Below are 14492 nucleotides of genomic sequence, written 5' to 3'. Positions count from 1 at the left end.
CTGCACTGAGCTCATACAGCACTTACTGCTGGTCTGGTGACAGTGTTGTGGAAGTGTAGCACCCACCCTCCAGTGCCCCCCTCACTCCTGATTTTCACCATTGTTTATATAAAATTGTTGATTAGTGCAGATTTAAAGGGATAGTACACCCAAAACTGAAAATTCAGCCATTATCTACTCACCCACATGCCGAGGGAGGCTCAGGTGAAGTTTTAGAGTCCTCACATCACTTGCAGAGATCCAAGGGGAGAGGAGATAGCAACACAACTCCACCTAATGGAGGCTGACGGCGCCCCAGATTCAAACGTCCAAAAACACATAATTGAAACCACAAAATATCTCCATACTGCTCATCCGTAGTGATCCAAGTGTCCTGAAGCCCCGACATAAAAAGTTGTTTGTGTTGCTACCTCCTCTCCCCTTGGATCTCCACAAGTGATGTGAGGACTCTAAAACTTCACCTGAGCCTCCCTCGACATATGGGTGAGTAGATAATGGCTGAATTTACATTTTTGGGTGCACTATCCCTTTAAACGGTTGTATGACTCCGCCCACCAGTCCAGTGTCTCTGACAGTCTCCATGTTGTGCAGACGAAGGGTTAAAACAGACTTTGTGATCTTGTTATCTCCAGCCGTCGAGTCATTACGTCCTAATCAGGACTGAATGATCTCAATATAGATAATATGGTTATAAAATGATCTGTGGGCTTCTGATTGTTCTGAGCCGTCGTCCTCTGAGACGTGTGTGTGTGTGTCTCTGGGGCTGAGAGGAATCACTCCACCATGACTCTGTGAGCGCAGAGACAAACCTGTTATGCTGCAGTAATGAGACATTTGCAGCAGCAGGAACCAGATCTGATACCTGGACCGTAATGAAACAGTTATGATCCTCAGATTGTGAGCTTTGGGAAATAAACACAAGAAGCATTTGTTATCTGGAGCTAATCAAATAATAATGATGATGAGGAAGCAGCTTGATGTCTCCTGATAACAGAGTCATAACCTCCAGATAATGGACATAAAACATTATTAGCAGGAGCATCCACAGCTGCTGGGGATAAATACGCTTCCACACTATCACTAAGATGATCATATTATTACTAGTCGGAGCAGTGGTAGTAACGCTGGAGCAGACGGAGCTTAACGACCATATGCTTCAGTTTGATGGCTTCACACAGGATCATTGGTATGCAGCCGTGGAAGGTATCATCTGTGTGTGTGTGTGTGTGTCTGTGTGAGGCTGGGTGTGTTGGCAGTGACAGACACAGGATTCATTTGTCCTGAAGCTGACCTTCTGACTTTCACTCACATGATAAACAAACAACCAAATCTCTGCTAATCTTTGTTTGGTTGGAAAAAACCTGCTGGGGATTATGAATCCCAGTGTTGGATTAAGATCACACAGACAGCAGAGACACACAGTGCAGCTCTGATACAGCCAAATGGCTCGACATGCTTCCAGTCTGTCCTTATGGCGGCTCGCTCTGTGGAGTCACCACATCTCCGCTGTCAGCTGGGACCGACGAGCACGTTCACGTTTAGATCACTCTGTGCATCAGGACAGCTATATGGACGCTGCAGTCTGTGTCAACATGTTTCAGCTCTGCTCAACATTTGGTCTGAAAAGAAACAAGCAGAAACATCCTCCATTAATCTCTCTGATTTTCACCCTCGTGTATGAAACTTGCTCGGCACATGTGACATCACAGGATGTACAGAACAGCCTCTTGAAGCCAAATGGTAAACCAGTGGTTCCCAACTGTTGGCTTGCGGTCCAAAACTGGTATGTACGTTAACAGACTCCTCCCTCAGATTTAATGCAGCCGACTCAGATCCTGTCTGAACCATCTGAAGACCTTCGACATTCAAAGTTGGTGAAAGCTTGAGTTTTCGTTGAGCGGCGAGGCGGTGGTGGTGCGGTGAATTTTGAAGTTTCAAAACCACACAGAAAGATTATTTTGGTGTCACTCACTCTGGACTTTAACTCTTTGTTGACTGAACTCACTTCTCTTCTTGTCACCTGAGCTCAGCTGACAGTCAGAGGGAGGTCATTGACCGACGACCTCCGCCATCACTGATTCAGCAGGCTGAACCGGCCAAAAAAAAAGGTTGACAGTGACAAGGCCAACGTGGGGCCGGAAGGTGCAGACGCTCACTGACAGTCCACCATTAGGCTGGTTGGAGATCATAGATATATATATACGTAGATGCCGCATTCAACGGTGCTCCTCATTGGAGTGATACATCAACACGGCCGCCATCTTGCCCAGGTGGAGCCGCGCTGCCTAATGCATGTATGTGTATTGAGGCAGGAGATTATTTATGATTAACAATTATGATTAATTTACGATTTTCATGCGGTTTGGTTTGTTACAATCGTCAGACATGTAGTTGTGATACAGGATACTTGGTTAAATAAAAAATGCAGCTTTTCATACCAAAATATTTGATCTTATGTAGATAAAGTAACAGTAATAGTTCTACAACACATTTAAACTAAACTTTCCCCATGTAATAAATATTCTTTTTCTTAGTAGATGTACAATGCCCACCATGATGTCATTTAATTATTAATTTTGACTATAAATGTTTATTCACATTTCACACAATGTGCAAAAAACAGTGTATCAGCAGGGTTGTGCCGAGCTGCAGTGTAGATTCTGATTAACAAATGTTGGTTTTGTACAAGTGAAAATAAATGACTTAGAGCTGCATGTTTACACAAAATTTTGCTTTAATCTCATATGTATAACACCACAGTGCTCATGGGAGCCTGGACACAGAACTGTTTACATTATTAGGTCATATTTACAAAAAATACAGTGTACAGTAGCTAGTATTATTTTTAGGAGTCTGCCCAGTCCTGTCGAAGTCCTCAGGTCTGAAGTGACAGCTGCAGATGACTGAGGAGTCACTCGGGACAAAGTCCTTTCTCCTCACTGCTGCTACCCATGCCCGTCTCCTCTCTGTGTTTTTTGGGAAACTACACACAAAATAAGTGTGTCAGAAAAACGCAGTTCCACATAATTTGTAGTTACAATTTAACTTTAATAAGTTGACTACTAATGTTATACTGAGTTATGTCACGTTGGTGCCATGAAACAGATAGTTGACAATTTGGAATAACACATACACCGACATAGCTGTTTGACAAAGCATCATAATTTTATAAGTAATATTATATAAATGTTAACCTTTTTTCTTTAAGTTGGGTGACACAGCGTTAGCTTAATTTGGCATTAGGACCAGATCAGGACAGTTACTTTACTTGATTAGCCTAAAAGAAGGATCACTTTTTGAGATATATATCTCATTAAACATGTTCGTAACAGTAAAATATTGTAAAACAACTTCTTACCTGTGGAATGTTATTCCCTTCTGCTTGGTTTTAACACTTCTTTCGTTCGTACACCCAAATGCAGAGCAACAATGTGGCATTTTTGCTCTGCATTTGTCTGACACGGGTCTGAACCGGTCAGAACACCTAGGCAAGATGGCAGCGGTATTGACGCAGCCCACAAGCCAGGGTGCAGCATCTATGTGTATATATCTATAGTTGGAGATGAGCCACGCCTGCGCAGATTTGATCACAGTCGATCGGCGCACAATGCATGCTTGTTCTGACGTCATACAAAAGTGGACGGCGATAATCTTGTGAGAGTGAGTCAGGCACAGTTTGCTCTGCAGTTGCTCTCCACTGACTGCAACACCTGGAGCATGATGGGAAACACCTGGCTCTCACTTGATCTAAGAGCTGATTGGTTCAGATGTTGACTCAACATGATGACGTTTTATATAAACCTTTTGTTGAATTTCAGAGATTTAGATTTAATTTGTCTGAAACTGACACAAGTCTGATAATACTTTGATAATTGACATCAGATCTGACAGGATGTGAGTGTTTCAGTGACTTCCTGTACGGACTGACGGCTGTCGGGAAACTGTCCGACTTCACTGCAGCTTGTTGTCAGCGCCTCCTGCTGCAGCCACCTGATCTCGTCCATGGCCGACTGTCAGCTCTGTGTGTCGGGACCTGATGATGACAACACGTCAGTGGGACCATAAAGTGTCTCACGCTGACTTCTGTCCTGTTCTCACACCTGTTCATCAACATGCACCAAACCTCCATAAACTAAACTTCAGCACTTTAACTTCATTCTTAACTGAACCATCCTGATGATCAGAGTTCATGTTTCTGTCCTGTTGATCACAGACTGCAGAAGATGTTTAACGGCAGATAAAGACTTGATATGATTCATATTTCACAGTCCTCACCTGATGAGATTCACCACATGGCACCATAACAGAATAACTCTGTCAGCGCTCTGAGCTCAGGTTCACTAACACAACACATTACCATACAGCACACACACACACACACACACTCTCTCTCACAGATCCAGAGGGGGAAGAGACAAAGTGCACGTTATTTCAGTGCATTTGCACACAGCATCACTCCAAAGCAGCTCGTACTGTAAATCCCCAGAGGAGCAGCACTGAGACATTTACATTTATTAATGACAGGCAGAGCTGAGCTGAGCCTGCCGGTAAACACAGGTACACACTCTCTCTGGTTTCTGTGAGCAGACGAGACTCTGAAGCCTTGAGGAACGTTGTCATCATTATGCTGCTTTCACTGTTCCCTCTCCGTTCTCCAGCTTTCACTGCTCCGGCTCCCTCAAAGAGACCCATGGGACCAAACAGAAAACATATAGCTCGTGTGTGTTTCTCATAATTGGCTCTAAGGTGATGCAAGGCTCCGAGCCTCTGCAGCCGGCTTGAAACAGGCTGTTTGAATTCAGCCATTGTGCTCACAGAGGCAGCTGTGGACGTGCTGCAGCGTGACTGTCAGGTCTGACTCAACCTATAGGCTGCAGGATCAGCTCGTCTCACGTCACAACAACAACAACAACATGTTTGGTATTTGGGCTTCAGGCCTCGAGCATGATGCAAGACCTCCACAGAGTGTGCTGAGGTCCAGTTTGTCCTGTGACTGCATCAACAGCAGCTTCATCATCATCATCATCATCATCGTAACTTTTGTTTGTTTAACACTCAAATTTAATAAGTGCACCGACCCTTTCTGAGCAGTTAGAGACGACAACAGGAGCCGCTCATTTAAATCAGACTCTGTATGTGATGAAGGACTCCCACTCTGCTGACGTCTCCTCATGTACAGACACTGAAGCTCCCACACACTGTGACCTCTGAGTGTGTGAAGTTGTCCCAATATTTTTTTTTTTTTAGAAATGTAAAAAAAAAGTTGATAAAATGTTTGAAAAATGTAAAAAAAAAAAAATGCCCCAAAAAATGTACGACTAAATGTTGATAGTGTCCGAAAAATAATATTAAATTTATGTTAAAAAAAAAAAAAAAGTCAATGAAATGTTCATAAAATGTAATAATATTGAAAAATATAAAAAGTGGGCACGCTATACTGCGGTGTGTGTGTGTGTGTGCAGGTGTCTCACCTGGCCGCTGAAGCTCCGCCTCTATTTCCTTCCATGCTTCGTCCTTCTCTCCTCGGTCACGGTCACAGCTGGAGGACACATCACGAGGCTTCACAAGGTTTTCCTCACATCTCTTTTAGCGCTTTAGTTTTGCCTCCATGGCGAGCTGCTATCAGTCTGTTTGATTGGCTCATTCCATGCTGCATTTCTATTGGTTGGTTCATAGACGTAGGTGGTGACAGCAGTCTCTGATTGTGTGACATAGGACCACCGTGTTAGAGCCACGCCAAAGATATCAACGCACTTCTTTACCGCTGGTCGTCTTCAGTCTGGGACAGACCAGAGTCACACAGTGTGTACTGGACTTTAAGTAACCAAAATCTAACATCTTCTTGATGTAGTATGATGTCATTTAGTCGTCAGGTACAGAGAACAAAAACCCAACATCTGTAACATCTGTCTTTATAAAGTTTAGGTCCACACAGCGTGACGTTCTGACGTCGACAGACATTTAAAACATCGTCAACACGATTTCTTTCCAACTAAATTTAATGTCTGTCTGACGTCAATTTGACATCTGAACGTACCAAGAATAAAAACACAGATTATAAAGAAGTGAAACAACAACAGCTCATCAGCTGGTGAGGATGATGATGATAGACAGCTGTGGCCTCAGTGACTCTCTGGTCTCTGGCCTTCATCTCCTGAATTTCCCTCTCAGTCAGTCTCAGTGTCAGAATGCTGCTGCTGCTGATGATGATGACTCAACACGCTGCTCTGTTATTAAAGGAACAGTTTGACACTGAATACATTGATTCACTGTCTTCCTGAGTCAGATGAGAAGAGTTACATCACTCCAGCAGGTGGTTAGCTTAGCTTAGCCTAGCCTAGCCTAGCCTAGCTTAGCATAATGAAGCAAGGATACAGGTCGGTCTCTCCAAAAGTCACAAAGTCCATCTGTGGGCATGTCTACAGGTCACTGACTCACCTGTTGTATCCTGTTAGTTTAATCACTGTGTTCCACATCATCGGCAGTGGACTGCAGTAAAGCCACGCCCCCTTTTTAAACAAACATGGCCGACTGTGGGGCAAGGAGGAAGAGTGAGAAATCATTTTGTTAAAGTTCATAATCTGTGTTCAAAGTAAAGATGAGATGTTTTATTACTGACACACGTCAAAATATCATAAAAAAGATTTACAGCTTTTACTTTTCAAAATGATCCGTCGAATGTGACCGTCACATGAAATACTGTTTCAATATTAAAATACTATTTGATTTAATTTGCTGATGATACAGTTTATAAAACATCTTATTGATTATGTCCACAGATTATTGATTCAGGAGCCACAAACTGAGGACATGCTGAGTTATGATGACAAACACGATATGAAATATATACACAAAGTGTTTAAGAGCATGACTTTGTTCATCGATATGAGTTCATCATTCAGTCATTCATTCATTCATGAGTTAACTCTAAATCAAAAATAAACTGTTCTGATGAAAAACGTGTTAATATATAATATAATTATTATTATTATTATTATTATTATTATTTTATTTTGCTAATGATTTATGAGTTTATTTAGTAAAAATCCACCATTACAATTTTTTTTTTTTTAACTTAATCAGGCTTTAATGGGTTAATGGCTCATGCTGAGTTTCAGTAGCTGAGCTAACTACGGATTCAAAATCCCAAAAATGAAAAGTCTCAGAGAAAAGCAGACTCTAACAGTGTGTGGACGGATCAGTCACCAACACTGTGAAGTTAAAGGACCAAATAATCATGACTGACGTCCGGCAGAGCAGCCGCTGTGTGATGAAACATGTGACTGACACATATCAGTAATGATGGCCGCCTGAGTCACAAGTCGTGTTTCCTTCACTATAAAGCTCAAATGTTTTTCAGTTCTAGATTATAGTTTTACTTTTTGATTAAAAATGTCGACTGCGTTTATTTCATACAAAACAACAGTCTGAAAATGAGTCAGCTGCCTGTCGCTTTAAACAACAGTGACATCACTGGACTCATCTGACCCTCTGTGAGAAAGGCAACAAACATTTTTCCCAAAATGTCAAACTAATCTTTTAACAACAACAAAGTCCTTCAGTAAAACAAACACAGCAGTTTTTATAGAACATAATATTTGATCTTTGAATCTGTGGGACGGGAGTTATTTTGTCATTTCCTGTCTTCACTCAGCACCTGTGAGCCAACGGAGGCCGCTGAACTCTCTGCTTCTTCCTGTTTTATCTCACGGAGACACACTTCAGCAGACACAGCCAAGGTGTCAGAACATTGGAACGCAATAATTGGTCGGAGAGGTGCAGCGACGCTTTGGGCCGTCATCATCATTCAAACTGCTGCTCACTTGTTTGCATAGAGACGACCAGGCTGCAGCACAAACTTCCTCCTGCAGCACAAACAGCACTGAGCTCTCCTCTGGCACAGCACACACTTTAATATGCACACGGCTCTCACACACATGACGGAGGCTGAGCAGCAGCTAACGAAGCTAACAGCGCTAACACCAGCATCATTGTGAGCTAATGGTGTGAACCCAGGCCTCAGGAACAGCCCCGGGATTCAAAGATGATTTCACACAGTGGCCAAAAGTGGAACTACAATGTCCGTGTGCGTCACGTGATGTCATGACCCCCACAAAGACTTCCTCATGGATTGTGACAGAGACGCCTGTAAATGGAGGAATACATTTTCTGAGCCCCAGAAATGACTCGGAATTTAATCCATTTGGTCTGACAACATATTTCAAGCCTACAAGAGCTGCACGATGAAATCGTCTTATCCCCATTCAAGTTAGTGGAGAGCTAAACAGGAAGTAGCCTCTTGGCTGGCAGAAGTTAGCTGTTTGGACGCCATAAGTCTAAAGTGCGCTCGATGGGCCCCACGATGTGGAATGTCAGGGAAATTTCTTACTGCAGAAACTGAGCTCTTTTTGACCTCATGCACCACTGACCAACTTTCGTAGGTATGAACAAGGCCCCGCCTCCAACACAGGTTTATCCAGGTCTTTTTATACATCCACGTGTTAACAACTCGCTCTTGTTCTGAAGTTGTCAACAACAGACCAGGAGACCGAGTGTGTCAGATGTAGACGTGAAAGACCTCGACTGAACAGTCATATGTGAGGAGCGAGAATATGTTGGCGTTAACTGGAGAATGATGCGATGCTTCTGTGACAGTAACCACCGTATGAGCACAGTGCAAAGCGCCTGCGTTGAGTTAGCCAGTGAGAAACGCACATGCACTATAACATGCACATGAGGCCAGACCACCACTAACCTAAGAGAAGCTCAGAAGACATCACACACACACACACACACACACACAGGGAGCGTGACGCCATTACTCCTCTGTATCTGTATCTGTATCTGTATCTGCACAGAGCTGATGGTGTTTGCTGCTCTGAGTGTCACAGACTGAACCTTTAACGACACTGAGACACATTCGTACGTTCACAGTGGTGATGTCATAGAGCCAACATCCTCCTGTGGGTTACAGGTGTATCTGCTGCTGTAACGACACACTGAGGATCTTCAGCTGCCACCTGTTGGTCTCGTTAGCGTCTGCAGCTGTGATGCAGCTGTGATGCAGCTGTGATGGTGTGATGGTGACTTCCTGTTGTTGAAGGGTTGAAATGTTCCTGACCATCAGAGAATCAGGAGCTTATGTATCTGATAGAGAACTACAGGATCCTGTTTGAGCCTCTCAGATGGACCAATCAGAGACAGCCTGTTAGCATCACGCTGTGTGTTGTTTCACAGTTTACTGCTCTGCTTATGTTGATTGTTCAGAGTCAATATGTCACCACGTGTCACCATGTGTCATCACGTGTCACACTGCGGCTCAGTTATGGCTTTTAAATATCTCTTGGACGACAGTGGAGCTGGATGATGACACAGAGGCTTCAGCTGTCGGCCTGTGAGCGCTCAGACGGCGCTCGTTATTCTGTTTCATTCATGGTTGGTTTTGGTCTCTGCAGAGAGTCGTTTGCAATAAGAACAAGATTCAAATGACTTCCTGTAACGATGGAGGCCATCTTTTGTTCACATGTTTAGGTTGAGTGAGTTTAAGAGGACCCCCGATCAGAGAAACACTCACATGGGTCATTTAGACACGCACTGATGACTTCCTGTTTCCTGTTTAAAGCCCAGTTTATGTTTGATCTGTCCCAGACTGAAGACGACCAGCGGTAAAGAAACGTGTTGATTTCTTTGGCGTGGCTCTAACACGGTGGTCCTACGCCACACAGTCAGAGAGGTTCAAGGATGGTCGTTGTCACGGTCTGAGATCAAAGACAGCCTGGGATCAAACTCTGACAGTGTGATGCTGTCACCACCTACGTCTACTGACCAACCAATAGAAATGCAGCATGACATGAGCCAATCAAACAGACAGATAGCAGCTCGCCATAGAGACAGAGCGCAATGTGTCATAATCTGAAAGCCATGCCCCCAAAGGGGAAACGAGGCCCGCTTTCCCCTCACACTTTCCCCCTCTGTTTCCAGCCTGTTGAGTTTTCCCTCAGTCCAAATGCCTAAAAGTTGCTGTGTGGTGGGCTGCACGGCCAATAAAAACCCAGAGCTTAGCTTTTATCAGCTGCCGAGCAGAAAAACTGAATCTTGTAGAAGACAAAAGTGGACACAGGCAATAAAACGTGAGGCTTCAACAGGGAAGAAATTGTGGGATCCTGACACTCTGTATGTCTACAGTATGTGTGCAGCAGACACTTTGTCAAACCCTCCAAATGTATTTGTTAGAGTAACAGTTAACTGTGTTTATGTATGTTAAGCTAAAGCACCGACAGTATGAATGCAACTTCTGTTATAATTGTGCCCAGCGCTCCGACACGATTTGACACGATTCAAGCACTCCATTCCAGCTAGCTAGCAATTCAGTCGTGGAGACTTGAAGGCGCGGCTGCGGAGGCAGAATGACTGCGAACGAGCGAAGAAGTGGAGGGGAAAGCGGGCCTCGTTTCCCCTTTGGGGGCGTGGCTTTCATATTATGACGCGTTGCGCTCTGTCGCCATGGAGGCAAAACTAAAGCGCTAAAAGAAATGTGAGGAAAACCTTGTGAAGCCTTGTGATGTGTCCTCCAGCTCTGACCATGATCGAGGAGAGAAGGACAAAGCATGGAAGGAAATAGAGGCGGAGCTACAGCTGCCAGGTGAGACACCTGCACACACACACACGCACACACACACACACACACACACACACACACCACAGTGTTCCTCTGTCAATAATCTCATCAATCAATAATTAGCATTTTTGTATCGTAACGTTTTATGTATTAATATAATAATAATTTCAGCAGCCTGTAGTTTTTGGGGTCAGGTGAGTGAATCTGTCGCCTGTTCATTTTAACAGCTCCTGTTTGTTGTTTATTTTGAACCATAAGTAAACAAATCTAACAACAAAACAATAATAATAATAATAATAACAGAGTATAAACTGTGTACCAGATGAAGACAATAATATGTTAACATATAATATTTGTCTTCTCCCATGAAGTCAAACCTGTTTAAATCCTCCGTGCTGCGCTCTGATTGGCTCATTCTTGATGTTCAGGCATTCAACATCTGGAGAAAAGTGAGCGCGAGGTGGGCGGGGCGTAACTCTAAACCTCCAGTCGTGAGCCAATGAGAGAGGACCTGATCCTAGCTTGGCTCTCTGATTGGACAGAGCTGCTGTCAGCCTGCCGCTGGGGGCGTGGCCTGATTGGCTGCTGAAGTGTTGTGATTGGAGTGAGTCTCCAGTCTGGTCTGAGCCGCGAGGAGCGTCTTTACCGCCGCTCCGCCGCTCCGGGATTTACTAACCGTTCACCGTTTACCGAGCACAACAACAAGTCACCGTGACTTTACCGTGAGCTCACACACAGCTCCGCCCCCGGTGGGACCCTGCCCGGTGATTTACCGTCCGCTCGGTGGAGGAAACATCACGGTAAGAAGTGTTTGTGCTGTTTGGAGGGAGTTTACCGACGCTGCTGCTGCTGCTGCTGCTGCTGCGGAGCGACTGGGGCTCAACACAGGCTGAGTTCCCTCTGCGCGGACACTAGATCACCACACACACACACACACACACACACACACACACATTACTGTGTCATGTTACAGAGGTTCAGACCCGCACACTGATTTAAATCCACATTTCTGACACGTTTCTGAGCAAAAACTGCTCCTCAACAAACATCTCTGCTCCGCTGCTGCTGCCTGTCTCCCTGTGTCTCTGTGTCTCCCTGTGTCTCTGTGTCTCCCTGTGTCTCTGTGTCTCCCTGTGTCTCTGTGTCTCCCTGTGTCTCTGTCTGTGTGTCTCTGCTGAAGACACAACGAGCCGTCGGTCCTCTGGTGTGTGTGTGTGTGTGTGTGTGTGTGTCCTCGGAGCTGTGGATGGACACGCAGCCTCACACTGACTGTGTCCTGTTGTGTTGCTGCAGGAGTCCTCTGCAACTTACCGACAGATCCCTGAGTGATAGTGTGTGTGTGTGTGTGTGTAATTGAATTTGGACCCTGTGCTGTGATTTTCCAGCAGCAGCAGGCAGTGTTGGCTCGGACCTGTTTGTGCGCACAAACGGCGCGTAAAGCGGAGTGTGTTGTGATGTGGCGCAGATCAGGTGAAGAACGGGATGTGACGTCTTCAGGAGGAAACAGTGTGTCCGGTCACTGTGAGGCAGATCTGACCTGCTGAATCACTTCAGCTGCAGTTTGCTCTCAGAGCCAAACTCAGAGAGAAACGATGAGCTCATTGTTCTAACAGGTCTGCACACAGGCTGTGTGTGTGTGTGTGTGTGTGTGTGTGTGTGTGTGTGTGTGTGTGTGTGTGTGTTTTAGCTGCGATGCACCGACAGATCTGCTGTGTGTCTGTTGGAGGAGACGGTCCTAGCTCCTCAGTCTTCATCCTCATCCTCACTCTTCATCCTCAGTCTTCATCCTCATCCTCACTCTTCATCCTCACTCTTCATCCTCATCCTCAGTGGGCCTGTGATCAGTCTCAGCCTGGGTTGCATCAGTCCTGAGTGTGTGTCCAGTTTCAGCCTCACAACATAACAATAGATAAATAGATAAATCCATCCTGTACACACACACACATACACACACACACACACACATACACACACACACACAGACCACACCATCACTCTGTGCATGAGGGTGAAGCGTGCCCTCCTGCCTGACTCAAAGGCAGCCTCTTTGTCTCTGATGTGTTTGGAATGTTGCAGAAGTTTTGGAGGCACATTAAAGATGCATGTGCAGCTGGAGGGAAACACCGGCGTGATTGAACAGTAAAGGCAACCGTTACTTACTCTGAGTGTTGGAGGAGAAACATCCTGCTCCGCCTGCTCCAACCATTCAGGCATCTAAAACCCTGTTCACACCAACATGGAGCCAGGTCTGTTCTGGTGCTGAGCAGGGTTCACGACAGCATCAGCTGATATCAACTTTAACATGAAGTGTGAGAATCAGCCAATCAGCTTCTTCTTCTGACGTTGGAGCGTCCGCAGACATTTTGAATGTTCAGGTGCCGTTTGACCAGTGGACTGGAGAATGAACCCTGCTGGCTGCTGCTGCATCATTTATTGAATCATGTTCTGTTCTTTGAGCCTTTCCGTTCAACACACAGAAACATACTGCACCAGGCAGGGCTGTCATTGGTCCATTCACTCCCCCTCAGATATTTACCACACATTTACAACGTGTTCTCTGATAGATTTCTATAAAGAAAATATGATGCCAAGTAAAATAATTCAGAGACTTTGGACCTTCAGAGTAGAGCTGCACGATTATATCTGCACGTCATCTGTATCGGCCTGATACAGGATCATCCAACACGATCCATGGATAGATATTAGGGCCGTAACGGTACATGTATTTGTGTCGAACCGTTCGGTACGCGACTTTCGGTTCGGCACGACCCTGTACCGAATTATTGGGCGCAGGATATTATTTTATTTTATTTTTTTTTATTTTAATTCTGTTTTTGCGAGCCGAACCATTTACAATATCTAGTTCCCCGACGGACATAATTGAGTGACGGACCGAGTCCCGTAAATCTCCGCTTTCACTTTGTGCAGCGCATTATCGCATTTTGACAACATGGCAAGTGAGCCTGACGAACCTGAAGACCCACCCGCAAACCTTAAGTCCTCCGTTTGGGAACACTTTGGTTTCAGGGTAAAATACGAAGATGGAAATAAACAAGTGGACAAGACAAAAGCAGTGTGCTGACACTGCAGAACAGCGGTTGGGTATGTACTTGGAAACACGTCTAACATGCTAACGCATCTAAAGCGACACCACCCGAGTTTGAACGTTAACCGGCACGACTAGAAAAAGCAATCTGGTGCAAACTACGATATCGTCGTCGTTTAAAAAGAAAGAGCGTTTCCCTGACCATCGTGCTAAAGAAATAACCAACGCCATTGGAGTTGAGTAAAATTGTTTAAGCTGTACTTTAGATATAAGCATGTTTTGTTTACTGCACTTTAACAAAGTGGGAAAGCTAAGTAAGTTCCTAGTAAAACTGAATCTGAGCAGGCTTTAAAGCTGACCAGCTGCACTATACTTTTTATTTTTATTGAGTAAAACTGTTTAAGCAGAAATGTATATTTATATTTTTCATTCAAAAAATGTGTTAAAAAAACAGCAGGATTTTATTTTTCACTTTTATATTTCTATTTTCATTCAAACAATGTGAAAAAGCAGGATTTTATATATATTTGTTTCATTCAAAAATTGTGTAAAAAGAGTTAACTGCTGTGGTGGTATGTTTTAATAAGGTTACCAATAAGTAAAAGATATTTAATAGTTGTCTATTTTTTTCATTACTGTACCGAAAAAAACTGAACCGTGACTTGTGTACCGAGGTACGTACCGAACCGAGATTTCTGTGTACCGTTACACCCCTAATAGAGATAACACACACTGAGCAGTGTGTCACGTCTCACCATCACAGTCTGATATGATATGATGATAATTCATCTACAGAAGAGACTTGATGATGATGATGATGATGATCAC

At 44.3% G+C, this 14492-nt stretch overlaps 1 protein-coding gene across 2 annotated transcripts in view; it reads left to right on the top strand.

Annotated features, from left to right (window-relative positions):
- Positions 1 to 11232: 11232 nt before the first annotated feature.
- sema6cb (semaphorin 6Cb) overlaps positions 11233 to 14492 on the top strand; it is a 204217-nt gene continuing 200957 nt past the window's right edge. For both annotated transcript variants that reach the window (XM_033640692.2, XM_078171252.1), the window contains exon 1: positions 11233 to 11418. The gene's annotated coding sequence lies outside the window, so the exon portion shown is untranslated. The remainder of the gene's footprint in view (positions 11419 to 14492) is intronic.

Source organism: Epinephelus lanceolatus, chromosome 10, assembly GCF_041903045.1.
Source record: "Epinephelus lanceolatus isolate andai-2023 chromosome 10, ASM4190304v1, whole genome shotgun sequence".
Taxonomy (NCBI): domain Eukaryota; kingdom Metazoa; phylum Chordata; class Actinopteri; order Perciformes; family Serranidae; genus Epinephelus; species Epinephelus lanceolatus.
This window is presented reverse-complemented; position numbering and strand designations above follow the sequence as displayed.